The sequence below is a fragment of the Stegodyphus dumicola genome, chromosome 1 (genome assembly GCF_044657685.1).
Source record: "Stegodyphus dumicola isolate Sdum_Otavi_A_Nest chromosome 1, ASM4465768v1".
Lineage (NCBI taxonomy): Eukaryota > Metazoa > Arthropoda > Arachnida > Araneae > Eresidae > Stegodyphus > Stegodyphus dumicola.
Window position 1 is genome coordinate 178142278 of NC_140768.1, and position 16746 is coordinate 178159023.

The 16746-nt window shown below is 34.3% G+C and overlaps 1 protein-coding gene across 1 annotated transcript in view; it reads right to left on the reverse strand.

Moving 5' to 3' along the window:
- LOC118194859 (sulfotransferase 1E1-like) overlaps nt 1-2273 on the reverse strand; it is a 72654-nt gene extending 70381 nt beyond the window's left edge. Inside the window, exon 1 of the mRNA XM_085823236.1 lies at nt 2196-2273. The gene's annotated coding sequence lies outside the window, so the exon portion shown is untranslated. The remainder of the gene's footprint in view (nt 1-2195) is intronic.
- Nucleotides 2274-16746: the final 14473 nt, after the last annotated feature.

The following is a 16746-nucleotide window of genomic DNA, read 5'->3' on the forward strand; positions in this document are numbered from 1 at the left end:
AATTCTTCTATTTCCATAAAAGAAAGAACAAAACACACTTTATTTTTTTTTAACAAAATAAATGAAATTATGTTTTATTCTTCCCAACATACAAATCATTTCAGCTTTGGTTGAATCATCTTTTTTTTTTTACGTTGGCTCTAAAACCAATCATATATTTCTTTTTTATTTTATTTGTAATGGAAAATTACAAGAAAGCTCCTTTCTAATTACATAACATAACATGGACATGCCTAGAGAAGAGAAAATGCCAAGTGCATTATATGCAGAACGTGCACTTTGTACTCTGGCACACTTTTTTTGGTGGGTGAAGCACAACAAATTGCAGACGCATGCAAGGATGACTAACAGAAATTTTGAAAATTCTCTCATAAGTAGCTCCTTCCCATTGAGTGTTGGAACCCAAGCTCATTTCTCTAGATCTTTATCATTCGTTTATTGTACCGTGATAATTTTTTTGAATAATAATACTTAAATATCCTTTATTGTTATACATATTTTTTATTTATAAATTAAAATATTCAATTATTATTTCAGCTACTAATTAAATTATTCCAATTTGTATGCCATCGATTTAATGATGCTCTACCTGTACCTCATAAACTGTGTGATTTTTACATAGTTTGGCCCTTTACATTGCGAACGTACTCGTTATGTTACGTTACGAACTTTTACGTTGCGAATTTGGCCCATGAATCAGTTAAAGACGCCCATGTACGGTATGCATGGGTGCATCTATGTGTTTAAAGAGTCGTAAATAACTGTAAATTTTCAGTTTTAGAATCTTCTAAAAATCCTGCGATATCCTGTATTCCACTGAATTTCTCATGAAATGGAAAAAGTTTACTTTAAATGATTAGAATAATTTTATTTAATTTATGAAAATATTAATTTTTTTTCAGTTTATTCACTTGTAAGGAAACCTTTATCCTAAACGCAAATAGTTATTATCTCTTCATTAAAATTTATGCTAGCAATTCTTATCTTAAATAGAGTTTCTTAATTGACTGTATGGCATTCATTAAACTGCAAAATAAGTTGTGTTTTAATAAATATATATGTATATATCAGCCCATAAAGAATAAAACAAGAGAAAAGTTCGATTTCGATTAATGAAAGTTTGGGTGAGCGATGTTTTACCACACATGCACCAAATTGTACAAGATTTGTACTCTTTAGATGTAAGTTTGGTTGCTGTTCCTTTTCAAAACGTTCGTATATGAAAGTTAAGAAAAAAGTACGTTTGGAAGAAACTGAAATATTGCACTATAACTATAAAAAAGTAAAATAAAATAAAATAAAAATAAAAAAAATAATAAAATAAAATCTGAAAACTTTCAGATTTTGCATTACGCCCAAAGGTGCGTTTTGTGCGTTACCTTTATCGATTAAATTTCACATTCTTCGCACTTAAACTATAAAATTTAATTCAACAGCAATATAGAAAGATAATTTTAAAAATGAGCATATCTTTAGAATGTTCGATACGCAGTCTCGCGCGCTGGTGATAATTTTTTTTTCCCCCTAGTTGATATTGCTCGCTTTGAAATCGTTGTGCTTCTTAATAAAAAAATTCTTTAATGTCTGATAAAATAATGTCGTAAAAAGAAACTCTGAAAGGTTTCAGATTTTAAGTTACGTCCAAAGGAGCGTTTTTTTTAAAACATTTTGTGTGTTATCTTTATTTATTAAATATCATGTTCTTCGCACTTAAACCATAAAATTCAGTTCAAGAGCGATATTGCAAAATAATTTTAAATAGTTTGTAACTTTAGAATTTCCGATACACAGTCTCGTGCGCTGAACATAAAAATGTTTTTTTTCTGTACAACGTTGCCATTGCTCGCTTTTAAATACATGAGTTTGTTAATCAAAAAATTCGTTAAAGTTTTACAAAATAGGAAATAGATAACAAAATAAATTCCAAATTAGGGCTTCCAGATGCACCATATTCGGTTGAGGCTTATATTATTCAAAATTTGGGTACCGTTGCTTAATCACAGTGTGAGAAACATACATACATTTATGCAGATTCTTTATTATTTAATTTCTTTAAATATAACACAGGATGATAACATTGGTGGCAACAATTTGAAAACTGAAACGAACATTTAAAGTTTTCAGTACAGAATGCCAAACGAAGTTATTAACCCTTCTGGGCTGACGCCCTTTTGGACTCATAAAATGATACTCACCAAGTAGGTACTATGCAGGTCAAGTGATTCTAGAATAGTCAGATCAATGTTCACTTCTTAATAAATGTGATACTGAAGTCAAAATGACATGCAGATGAAATTTGCATACAGATTAAATATATTTCTGAATTTATGAACTGATTACGCAGAACAGCTGTAAAACTGTGAATTATTACTTATGAATCGATTGCGTATAACAGCTGTATAACTCATAATATACATTTGTAATTTTTGCGAATCCTTTGATTGGAGCTCAGCAACTAAAATGCTCCTCACGAAACAGATTTCGCAGATGAAGAAATGAAGAATGTGTGAAATGTCTGGTTTAATTTTGCAAGTCTTTTGTTTTAAAACATCTTAAATTTTAAAAGGATTCATTTTCGGTCAATTATGAAAAACCCAAAAATTTGCTTAGTAACGAACAAAACTATTATTTTAAGAAACAAAATTCAGATTTCTCTCGGTTATTCATGCATACTAAGTACTATTTCCTTCGACAAAAAGGCCATGGAAACTTCTTGATATTTTAGCTTAACATCTGAAAGAAAATTTTATTTTTAAATAAATAAAAATAATACATTGTATTGCTAATTGATAAAATTAATCTTTTCTTTTAAATAAAATTAGAGCTGCACTAAAAAACACGAGTTTCAAATCTGAAGGTCCCTGCGTGTGTTTATTTATGCGTTTCTTTTTAGAATGTCTTTATATATATATATGTACGAGGGCCATCCAGGAAGTAGATTACGTTTCCGTCTGTGTCCGCTAGGGGCGGGGCTAGCGCGGCCATCTTGGGGTCAGAGCGTTGCGCAGCTCAGTCTGCATCTAGCCGTGCTAGTGAGAGGTTCGTGCTGTGCTCCGTTCAGATACTGTGACGGTTTGAAATGTCTGCGTTAATTGAAAATCCCGCGAGCTGCGAGGTGCGCTCAGTAATAAGGTTTCTGACTGCAAAAAACTGTAAACCGATAGAAATCTATCGGCAGCTTCGTGAAGTGTATGGGGACAACATTATCACTGAAGGTGGAGTGCGTCAGTGGGTCATAAGATTTCAAAATGGCCGAACCAATGTTCACGACGAAGATCGAAGTGGGAGACCCAGCATAGTGACCGCCGAACTTCTCGAAAAAGTCGATGCTAAAGTCCGTGAAAATCGAAATTTCACAATAAAGGAACTTTCTTTGAGTTTTCCACAAATTTCGCGAAGTTTGTTGCACGAAATCATCAGCGAAAAGCTTGGTTACCACAAGTTTTGTGCAAGATGGATTCCAAAAATCTTGACAGAGGACCACAAAAATCAGCGAATGGCTGCAGCGTTGAACTTTTTGGACGCTTACCATAAGGATGGTGACTCTTTACTCGATCGCATCGTTACTGGTGACGAAACATGGGTGAAACATGTGAACTGTGAAACGAAATTGCAATCAATGCGTTTTGATGACGACGCACAGCTGCAAGAAGAGGTAACGAAGTGGTTGAAGGCGCAGGCGGCCGAATTTTTCGACGAAGGAATTTCCAAGCTCGTACATCGCTACGATAAATGCCTTAATTTGTATGGTGACTATGTAGAAAAGTAATATTTGAGTGTGGCTTTCATCTGTATATAATAAAATTTGTTTCCTATACTTTGTTTATTTTTTTATTCCAAAACGTAATCTACTTTCTGGATAGCCCTCGTATATATGTATATATATATTACGGTTCAAAATAATGTAATATACCTTGACCTAAACATTATTGATTACAATTTTATTAAAGTCTACGACAAGAGGAGAGAATTCACTTTTTCTACACTAAAGTTAACCAACTGGAATTCTAATATGTCCAAAAGAATCATCATTCACACAATTTTTTCACAGCTACTTAGGATAAAAAGAATATGTAATACTACAGAACACTTACAAGAAGAAATACTTTACTTCGTCACAATTTTGAAAAATAACCAAATTCCTCATAAAATAATTAAAAATGCCTTAAAAAAAGCTGGCATTAGCCTTACCAATTTTTAGATAATTTGTTTTGAATAATGAAATTTTATGCTCAAAGCCCAATGGGACGGTATAAAGTGGATGGTTGATTCAGATAATCTAATGTAAAAATTGTATAAATGTACAGATTATTCGCGTAAATACATTTTCTTTCCACCAAAGATTTTGACACTATACTTTAATACTACTGTTTTAATAGTTTTAAATTACTTAGATGGCCAAATTCTACTATTATTAACAAATCGGGCCTTTTCATTTTTCATAGTAGCTTGACCGCCCTCTAGCCTGAAGAATGACGACTTTTATTAACAAATGACTTTTTTCCAATTTACTCTTTCTTTCCTGGCCAAAAATAAGTAATTTTAGCTGAATTAGCCATTTTCACTTATTTGTAGCAGTTTTGTTCTTATAACAACTTGACTGACGTCATTTTGAGTTCTTTCCGTGTCTTTTCACGTCTGTCACACCCTCTATAAAAAAAGGGGGAACAGGAATTCCCGCCAAAACTAAAATCTCAGCCCATTGGCCTATGCACTTTTAATTGTTTCTCCCACATACGTCACACGACGAGAAGGAAGGTTGGTAGGACACGGAGGGGATTTGCACCCTTTTCAATTTTTTCACGATGCTCAGGACGGCACCTCACAGGTCAGTTTTTTCGTTTCTTTTGTCTGTGTTTCTTTTTGTCCTAATAAGACCCAACGACGTTTGTTTTCTTGCAAATTTAATTGCCTTTTAATTTGACTACAGCACCATTCTCTTTATAAAAGTTCTATCTTCTTTTAGCTGTGCAGGACCAGCCCGTACGTTGTTGTAATTTTTTGACTAATAGCAGACCGCTATTTATTTTATTTTGATTTTAATATTACATTGCTCGGAGTTGCAGTTACATTCTTAACACCTTAATGTGTTTTTCAGTGGACGCGTCAGGAAAAAGGAACAGAGCAGTGAAGCTCCAAAAAAGCTTTATTCCGGTCTTTTCATGTTTTATAAAAATTTTTTTCGCATCAAACAAGAGCTTCAATGGTCTGTTTCGGCAAAACGCGTAATGGTATTTAGCCTAGTTCGTACAATCAGTCATTTTTCCCTTGAAAAGCCTGGCAGAGGGTACGAGTGGGTTAATTTACCATTTTCTGCTTTGTAATTATTGTATTTTTGTATTTTAGCAATTTGTGTTTTCATTGTAATTTTTGCATTTTATGTTTTGGTATATTATTTTCCGCAAATCTATTTTTTATGTGTATTAACTTTTCATATATATTTTTTCCGTCAATCTATTTTTTATATGTATTAACTTTTCACATATCACAACGGTCAGATATTTTTATGTCTTCCAACATTAATTTTAACGTTTTTTTCGCGTGTTTACAGTTTTTTTCCAGTTTTTCCAGATAAGTTTTTTTATAAAATTCTTCTTTTTTTTTAATATTTTAATAATACAGCGTTGAACTATTTCGTGGAGCTACAGCTCCTGGTAACTTTTTAGCAAGATCGCTGCAATGTTTCTACCTACTATTATTTCGTATCTTTTTGCAGCATTATGCGCAAAAAAGTTTTTGAGACCAAATAGGTCTTGCGTCTCATTACTACTTAGCTTTACAATTTCTATTTCAATTATATAAATATATATATATATTGTAATATCTTGTTATTTAATAAATAAATATAATTATTGTTGAAGTGGCAATGAGATTAGAATTCTGAAGATTTTACCAGCTAGGAGTAGTATGAAAATTTTGCCACTTAAGAATTGTATAAAATTTGTCTATCACCGTGAACTAGAAATAAAATTTATGTTCTACTAAGAAGATTATCTGTTTTGTAAATTACTGCAAAATACATTACAGTCTTTAATTAATTGGAGGTTCCACCGAGATACTGGAAATTAGGAGTGCAATTATCAATTTCGATGGTGCTGGTCTCCTAATCCCAGAAATTTACTGAATTTTTTTAGAACAAGTTTGCTAATACCAATTGCCGAGTTTCTTTATTTCAAGGAGAAATGGATGTAAGAAGTCTGCCGTTTTAAAGCCAGATTTGAAGCGACTAATCAAAGGTTATCTTCTGTGCTTCTGTAACTTGCGTCCGAGCAAAAACTGCCAAAAATAGGATATTGCTGATCTCTGAAGATAAGATTAACTTTTGGTTTTCTTAAAAAAGATTTTATTGAATTTTAATACTTTGCTTCAGAATTATAGTTTATCGTGTAAGATTTTGTTTAAAATAACTGACACTAAAAATATTCAGCTTAAATTTATTATTGATATTTGAGGTAAAGAAGTATTTTAAATTTATTATTCATGCTTTACTTTTATTTGTATTGAAATTTTATGTTGATAATTGATATGTGTAAGCCATCCCGGCGTTTATAAAAAAAAGAACTGCTAGCAGAGTTTTGAATTTGTTGCCAAGCAGGCGCGTGAAAAATAAGTAATAACGTCAAACTGACGTAGTGTGAGTTGATTATACTGCTGAATTAGCAAAGATTTTTTTCTTAGTTCTCGCCATCCAGGCGTGTGATAGATAGTAACGTCATCCCGACGTATTACAGATTGTATATTCTAAAAGTTGTATTGCCAAACTGGCAAAAATTGTTTTTGTTATCGCCAACCAGGCGGGCAGATAGATAGTAAAGTCGTCAAACTGACGTGGGTAAAATTCCATTGTATTGCCTAACTGGCAAAGGTGTTTATATAGTTATAGCTAACAAGGCTTGTGAATAGTGAGTTAAAACGTCAACCCGACGTAGTATTATAGTATCTGTTAAAAATTTTATCAACTTTGTACTATTAAAATTTTTTGATCATTAAATAGATAAGTGAAAGTTCACTTACCTTCTAAATAGGGCTGCCCTGAACTGCCTGCTTTTCCTTCTTGTAGGTATCCGTCTCTATGATGAACTTCGATTCACTTCGAAACACAGCTATAAACTTTTTAAGAAATTTTAATTCGTATGAAAGATATCTACAAAATATTTACAAGTTATAATGATTACAAGCATAATTTATACGGAGACGGTCTATCGTTATACATCTGTTAGACGCGTCAGCCGTTCAACTGACTACTTTTAGTCTCTTTCGCCAGAGGGCGTTCGTGGAAGTAAAGTTCTAGTAAGTAAACGCGACACTCCCACCTTGAGGTCCAGTATCAGCAGAGGATGGACCTCAACTGACCTGTAGTTCAAGTCTTTTGAGGTTTCCTCGTACGTCGAGTTCTGTACCTCACTAGCATATCCGACTCAGGTGTAAAGTTGAGTTCAAGAGGTATGAGGTTCTTAGTAGGTCTTATAATCTCCCCTTGTGCAGTTTTCAGTTTCACTAATCTAATGTGTCCGTCGTGGGATGGAAAAATTTCCACGATTCTAGCTAAGGGCCAGTTTATCCTTTTTTCGTTGTTGGATACAATTACAAGATCACCAACTTTCACAGAAGATGGTTCGCGGATGAATTTTGAGCTTTGTTTTAGTTGCCCTAAATATTCTGATCGAAATCTTTTTCGTAAATCTTTTCTCAATTTGGCTCTGTAAAGGTATCTTTTATTGATGGATTTAGAATCCAAAAGATCTAATTCAGGAACTCCAGTCTCTGGAATTTCTGTTAGAAACATTGCTGGGGTGAGAGCTCTTAAATCCTTTACGTCTTCTGACAAATACGTGAGAGGACGGTTGTTCATAAGGCTCTCGCAATCACAAATGATTGTCAACAATTCTTCGTAGTTCAGAGAAGATTTTCCTAGTACCTTTCGAAGAATTCTCTTTAGTACTCCAATTAATCTTTCCCACCACCCTCCCCACCATGGCGAGGAAGGGGGAATAAATTTCCATTCAATTTTCTTAACTGTTGCATTTTCTAAGATAGAATTCCAATCTATGTTCTTAAACAAATTATTTGATCCAACAAAATTGGTTCCATTGTCAGAGTATACAGTGACAGGTCTACCCCTTCGAGCGATGAATCGCCTGAACGCGTGCAGGAAACTTTCGGTTGATAGAGATGAGACTAGCTCTAAGTGAACTGCTCTATATATTGCGCAAGTAAAAATGACGATCCATGTTTTTTGGCCTCCTTTTAAAATTAAGGGACCCGTCAGATCAACACCAATAATTTCAAAAATTAAAGCATCTCTTATTCTGTCTTCAGGTAGTGGCGCTTGAGGAATCTTATATGAATCAGAGTGGAACCTTCGACATCGTACACAGTTTTGGATAACCTTGCGTACGGTCTTCCTGTTCTTTACGATCCAATATTTTTCACGCAAAGCGCACATAACGAATTGTACTCCAGCGTGACTTAGCCTTTCATGTTCAGATTTGATCAGTTTTAAGACTAATGGATGTCCTGAGGGAAGTAAAACTGGGTAACGAAAGTCAGCATCATCGTCTCTCTGAAAGATACGTGTCTTCACTTTTATAAGGTCATTGGGGTCCATGATAGGTTCTAGAGCACGTATTCTTTTATCTTTCAATCCTTCGAAAGATTCTCGTTGGATGAGTCGGAAAACCACTGTTTCAGCTCCTTTTAGTTCTTCGACTGAAATTCTCCCATGAGTTCTTTCAGATGGTGGTGTTGTAGCATTTTTAATGAATCTAAAGATCCAAGATACGACCTTTATGATCTTTTCGAATTTTGAAATATTGTCAAAAAGGTTAAATTTATCTGTATTCGTGTTATTGCTTGCTGAAACCACAGTTCGTTTTCTCTCTCCATTTACTATATCGAAGTCAGGATGTTCTCCATCTGCAATAGGCCACTCTTCTGGAGGTCGATAAATCCAATCTGGTCCTTTCCACCATTCGAATTTCCTCAATTCTTTTGCAGAGCAACCGCGTGATGGCAAATCCGAAGGATTAAACTTTCCGGGAATGTGATGCCAGTGATCTGGGTTACTCAATTTTCGAATCTCATTTACTCGATTGGCTACAAAAGTGGACCAATTCTCTTTCTGTTTTATCCAAAAGAGAGCATTTGTGGAATCCGTCCAGTAAAATACTGGAACCTCTTTTAGTTTCAAGTCTTCTCTTATTGTATGAGAGAGCCTGGCTCCAATAGTGCAAGCGAGTATCTCTAGTCGAGGTATGGTGAGTGCTTTTAGGGGAGCAACTCTCGCTTTAGATTGTATCAATTGACAAGTGACTCCACTCTCACCGCTGTGTCTAAGAAAAATGCAGGTCGCATACGCGTCCTTGCTTGCGTCCGAAAATACGTGCAGAGTGGTACTTTCGTCTATTTTGGGAAGCAATCTAGGAATTTTGATGTCTTTCAAATATTTTAACTGAGATGACCATGTGAAAAATTTCCTTGCTAGATCTTTCGGCAGATTAGTATCCCAGTTAATTTTCTGTTTCCAGCACTCTTGCAGAATCAGTTTAGGCAAGAGTGTAACTAGACTAGTAAACCCAATTGGGTCAAAGATTTTACTCAATTCGGAAAAAACAGATCTTTTGCTCAATACAGGGTTTTCTTCATATTTTACGTGACAAGACAAAGTATCGTCAAACAAGTTCCATTTCAATCCCAATACTGACACAACATCTTCATAATCTTTTTCAGAAAGGTTTAGAATTGAAGTTTCATTTTTAAGTTTATTATGTTTCCAACCTCTTAGGTCAAATTTTGCAGTAGCCATGATTTCTCTAGATCCTTTGATAAATGAGTTTAATTCTTCAATTGATTCCACGCTCGCTACGCAGTTATCCGCATACATGGCTTTCTTTAGCTTTGAAGCTATTTCCTGATGATGTTTTGGTACATTTTCCAAATGGTAGTTAATCGTGGCAGCGAGTAAAAAGGGGCTGGCGTTTACGCCGAATACAACCCTTCGGTGCCGATATATAGTCAGTTTTTCAGGCTGTCCTTTCTCCCACCATAGGAACCGGAGAAAATCTCGATCCGCTGGGTTCACACCTATCTGAAGAAATGCTCTTTTTATATCCGAAATTACTCCATACTTCCCCTCTCGAAATTTTGTCAAAATTTTGGGGATCAATTCAAGATAATTAGGACCCTTTTCCAGGCAGTCATTCAGAGATACCGAATTTTTCTCCTTTGCAGATGCGTCCAACACTGGTCGAATTTTGGTAGTCGAATTTTCCCGAAACACTGCTCTATGTGGCAGATAATGCCTTTTGATCTTTTCTGCCTCCGAAATATCGATAGGTTCAATTATTCCCTCTTCTACCCAATCTTTTAAAACAGTTTCGTAGGCTTCTAAGGAATTCTTTGTCTGAAGGGTTTTCACGCAAGACTTCAGACTCTTTTCTGCAAGGATTCTATTATCTGGCAACTCAGGATGAATTTGAAGCCATGGAAGTGATACCTGATATCTTCCAGCGTCATATCTTTCTAAAGTACGGATGAAATAATTTTCTGTAGCCTTTTCTATTTCTTGTTTTGTTTGCGAAAGAGCTAGTTCAGTTATTCCGATAGAATCAAGAGACCACAAGTCACAAATTTTTCTGTCACTAATGTGTAGTGATAAAAGAACTTCATTAAAATTCTTTCCCTTTACCCTTGTTCTCCCTAATATTGTCCAACCAAGGTGTGTATTCATCGCTACTAAACTCTCCGTTACGTCTTTTATTTCCCCTGTAAAGAGTTTTCCGGCATAATCTGCTCCTACAAGCATGTGTATTTCGTTAGGGTGTTTTTCAAATAAACAAGAATTCTCATTAGTTACATCACTGGGAAAAATTTTGTAACCTCTTAGTTTCTTTATGCAGTCCCTATCCTCCAGTTTTGGAATATGTGAGCATATGGTTTTCTGGCTCAAAACTTCCATTTCGCATGTGAATCCTGTTTTTGGATTATTTAACTTAATCAGATACTTGTTGTGATTTTCCCTTTTTTCTATCCCTCCAAAAAGCCCATGAGTCACACTTTCCTGACCTAAAGATTTTAGTTTTAATTTCTCCGCAAGAAATGTGCTGATATATGATCTGCTACTTCCGGTATCCAGAATTATTCGTATAAAATTGCTTTCACCATCTCCGTAAACATTGGCAATTAAAGTTTGCAAGATTACACTTTCATAGGATGAATTATTCGTTAAGGCCTTATTTTCAATTTGTTCTTCCTTAATTTCTCCGTTTTCGGTTTTAAAACACATTATAGTGGCATGTCGTTGTTTACATAATTCACACCTTATTCTAGAAGTGCAATTAAAACTAAGATGCCGTGGGTGTAAACAGCGATAACAGATCCCTTTCGCTTTGCATTTCTCCCTTTTTTTCTCAGTAGACCATAAAGATGCTTGTTTACACGTTATAGACTCGTGATCAGAAGAGTCGCAGAAAACACATGGTGTTTGTCCCCCCCTGCAAACTTGCGTTCGTCAACTCCGAAGCTGTGTGTTTCGCAATAGGTCTGGTTTCACTCAGTTTGTTATGCTTTTGCGGCGCCGCCTTTGGCTGGACCGTCTGGAATGTACGTTCCCGCGCAACTAACTGTTCAGAAAGAAATTCCACTAGGTGATTCAAATCGTAATTTGATTTCCGAACTGTTTTATTATACTCCAAAACCAAATCTGCGGGCAATGTTTTAAGCAAAATAGGCGTTAATATAGCTCCATATGTTTCTGAGGTCATATTTAATGATTCAAGACATCGAATATGTTTCTGTATATAATTGAATAACTTACGGAAATTTTGAATGTCATTACAATCTTTTAGAGGTCTTATATTTTCAGTAATTTATCTATATGGGCGTTTATCAGTATATCTTTATTTCCAAATCTTTCTGTGAGGAGTTTAACTGAAGTTTCGTAATTTTCTTCGGTTAAATCGAAACCGTCAATGGTGTTATAAGCAGTGCCTCCCAAAAAGGATTTCAAATAATTAAATTTGCTTATAGCGTCAAGCGTTTTATTTTGATGTATGGCTGAAGAAAAAGTGTTCCAAAATGTCAGCCATTCGCAGCTCTCGCCATAAAACTTCGGAATCGTAAGTTTAGGAAGCTTCACATTATGACTTTCGATTTTAACGTTTTCTATAATACTTTCACTTAACTGTTCAGTGCTTCGTAACACATTAAATTTTTGTTGTTCTATATTAATTTCTTTCAATTTTTTGTTAGCTTTGTATTTAAATGTAGTTATTCTTTCACGATATTCGTCAACACCGTTTAATTCCTGGTCTAGATCCTTTATGTCTATTAATTTTTCTATATCGGCATCTATTTGTTTTAACTCGTTCGATTTTTCATTTAAGAGTTCTAAAGAAATTTCTAGTTCCTCTGCATTCACTTCTGTTTTTGGTAATTCAGTTTCGATTCGGCCAATTAATTTTGTAACAGCAGCCCTTATGTGGCCGCGTTTCCTTTTCAATGTATCGATGAATTCCGTCATTATTTAATATTCAACAATTCAACAAGTATCAGCAATTCACTAATTATTTATGCTTATGTATTATCTATATAACTGATATCAATTTAGACAGTTTCAATAGTTAGGAAAACCGCAGTTACTGGCAGTCCCTGTTCGGGCGCCATGTTAAAAATTTTTATCAACTTTGTACTATTAAAATTTTTTGATCATTAAATAGATAAGTGAAAGTTCACTTACCTTCTAAATAGGGCTGCCCTGAACTGCCTGCTTTTCCTTCTTGTAGGTATCCGTCTCTATGATGAACTTCGATTCACTTCGAAACACAGCTATAAACGTTTTAAGAAATTTTAATTCGTATGAAAGATATCTACAAAATATTTACAAGTTATAATGATTACAAGCATAATTTATACGGAGACGGTCTATCGTTATACATCTGTTAGACGCGTCAGCCGTTCAACTGACTACTTTTAGTCTCTTTCGCCAGAGGGCGTTCGTGGAAGTAAAGTTCTAGTAAGTAAACGCGACAATAGTATCTGGCAAATTTGTTTAAATAATTCTCTCCAATTGGTTAGTGTGAATTTCGTATTTGAGAAATTAAGTCTCTCCAAAAAATTATACATTTTAAATACAAGTACGAGCTTTTAGATTGTATTTCAAAAGGAAGCCTATTAAAGGTAACTTGTGTCAACATGTCATTCTTAGCTAGGAGTAAAAAACAGGATTTAAAAGTACTAGCAGAAGAGTTAGGTTTAACCGTGAAACCTGAATTTAAGATTGCTCAGTTGCATAAACTGATTACTGAAAGTCACGATTATGATGAGGAGTTTACTCGAGAACTACTGGCTGCAATTAGAGAAGAAAGGGAACGAAAAGAAGAATGCGAAAGAGAAGAAAGAGAAATAGAAAAGGAACGCGAAAGAGAAAAAAGAGAAAGAAGAGAAGAACGCGAAAGGGAAGAAAGAGAAAAGGAACTCGAAAGAGAAGAAAGAGAAAAGGAACTCGAAAGAGAAGAAAGAGAAAGAAGAGAAGAACGCGAAAGAGAAGAAAGGGAAAGAAAAGAAGAGCTTGAAAGAGAAGAGCGAATTAGGGCCTTTGAGCTACAGAAACTTCAGTTGGAAGCAATGGCTGCAACAGCACAGCCGGTAGAAACTACGCAGTTACCTGAGCATCCTTTAAAAATCAGACTTCACGATGTCATGCCACGTTTCAACCCTAAAGAAGATGAAATAAGTTTATTTCTGGTGTTATTTGAGCGTCAAGCTAAAATAATGAATATACCTGCTGAAAATCAAGTGACTCAACTTATTTCATTGCTGCCTCCTGATATTGTTCAGCTTATTGCTAGAGAACCAGAAGAGAACGCGAAAAAGTATGAATATGTAAAAACTTTACTGTTACAACGATTTAAATTGAGTGCAGAAAAATTTCGACAACTATTTAATAAACAACAAAAATCTACTGAAAGTACTTGGTATGATTTCTACTATGAATTAAAGATTTATTTAGAAGGATGGCTTAACGGATTAAACATTAAAACTTTTGATCAGCTAAAAGATCTCATGCTGGTTGATCAAATAAAAAAGCGTACTTCTCCAGATTTCAAAGAACATGTTATGGATCAATGACAACCATCCTTTCACCTACTGAAATGGTTAAGAAAATTGAAGATTTTGAAGATGTGAGAAAAACAATAAAACCGAAATTTTCTGCCAATCAGACTGAGAAAATTAACAAAGGATCATTTAAACCGCGTTATGATAATTTTGTGAAAAAAATAGAGCATTCGCCTGATTTTAAGCATTCTGATAGATGGGATGATTCAACATACAAGAAAGATCATCAGCAAAGGAATCGGTTCCAAAACAAAAACCAAGAAAATTTATATGACAAAAGATATCGACCACGTTGTTTCGAGTGTGGATCATACGAACATTTTAAGCCTCAGTGTCCTCGCTTAAAACCAAATGAAAAGTTAAATTCCGTATTTTCGAATGATGATTTGTTAAAGACGTATACAATTAAATGGGTATGAAATTCCTATTCTTCGAGACACAGGAGCTACACTAGATGTTTTTTCTCGAAAATACGTAGATAAAGCAAAAATGACTGGAAAACATGTCTGGGTACTATATCTCTTAAATGACCATTTAGTGTGTCTGCCGTTAGCTGAAGTTGAAATTAATTGTGAACTTGGTCATATAAAAACAAAGGCAACTGTTGTTACAAATGATCCTGGCAGATATTTATTGGGTAATAAAACTACTCAGTTGTTCAAAGATAAACAATTCTTAAATTTAGAAATGATAAATGCGGTTTTGACACGATCTCAAGTAAAACGATCTCGAGAAGGAGATCGAAGTAGAGACACCAAAATGGGGAAAAAAGAACTGTCTGTTATTGAGTCTGACGAAGATATTTTACCACAAGCTGATGAGAAAGACAAGGAAATTAAGAAAATAATTAATGCTAATTCAAAGGAATTAATTGAATCTCAGCATCAAAGCAGAGATCTAGCCTCATTGCTTAGCGAAGCTAAAAGTGAAAATTTCGGAAATGATTTCAAAGTAAAGGAGAACGGGCTGTTGATGAAAAAGAAATTAGATAAAAATGGAAATGAAAGGGAATTAATTGTTATTCCTGAAAAATATAGGGATCAAGTGCAGAACTATACATCTTTGATACAGAACCAAACAAATAATAGTACTAAAACTCAAGGTAATTTTGCCAATACTCATCCTCCTAAAAGTAAAGCTCCTGTCAATGCTTCACAGAAATCTGACAAACAATCTAAGCGTTCATCTCTTGATGAGAAAACTGAAGTTGTTTATATGGAAGTTGACTCACCTTATATACCTGGTGATTCATTTTCTATGGATCCTGTGTATGATTATTCCTCTACAAGTTCCCCAATTTCTTCTTCTCCAAAAAGCAAAGATGTGTTTGACAGTTTGTTAACAGCAGATCAAAGAACTTCTGATAAAAGAACTCATGAAGGTGCTTCTAAGGCTAAGAAATTAAAAATACGTTCAGGATCTATGCGTGCTTCAGAAAACTGAGAAAAGAGACACAAACATGATGAAGGATACTCAAAGTTGCCACATTCAATGAGATTGCAAGTATCAGATAAGAACAACGATTCATCTCGCAAAGAACAAAAACTATCTGACAAGAAAGAATTGACAAAATTAAACGATTCTCAGTTACAAGTTCCAGATGAATTGCTAAGTTCTGGAGTTGAGATGCAAGTCAAGGAGAAGTTTTTAAAGAAACTAAACAGACAAGAGCGAGTTGTTGAAGAAGCAAAACTGCCACAAAAGCCTTTGGCACACTCACCTGATTTCAATAAGGAGTTTATTTTGCAAATTAATGTGTCAGACTCTGGTGTGGGTGTCATTTTAGCTAAAAACGATGAACGAGACAATGAACATCCAGTATTATACCTCAGTAAGAAGTTTACAGAAACTGCAAAAAAGTACTCTACCACAGAAAAGGAATGCACCGCCATAATATTTGCTGTAAAGAAACTTCAATGTTATTTAGACGGGCATACTAAATTCCTCATCATGACCGATCATAATCCCTGAGTTTGGCTCAAAAATAATGTGAGTCTAAATCCACGACTTATGAGATGGGCACTAGTACTACAACCCTACAATTACACGATCGTTCATCGAAGTGGTAAAAACCATAAAAATGTAGACGCATTAAGTCGTACTCCCTGGCCTGATTAAATAATTTGTTTCTCTATATAGATAAAAAAACTATTTTGTTCCTTCCTCTCTTCCTCAGTGTATGTTATTATGTTATATCTTGTATTTCAATTCTGTATTGTGATGTGTATGCTGATATTGTTGTTTTGAAAAAAAAAAAAATCTCGTATATTTATATTTTTATAAATTAAAGTTTATCTGGAGGGGGAGAGGTTGTAATGTCTTGTTATTTAATAAATAAATATAATTATTGTTGAAGTGGCAACGCCATATTTGTATTAAACCATTACTCAGCAACGTGAGATATTGTTTTAAAAAGATTAGAATTCTGAAGATTTTACCAGATAGGAGTAGTATGAAAATTTTGCCACTTAAGAATTGTATAAAATTTGTCTATCACCGTGAACTAGAAATAAAATTTATGTTCTACTAAGAAGATTGTCTGTTTTGTAAATTACTGCAAAATACATTACAATATATATATATATGTATATATATATATATATAATATATATATATATACATATATATATA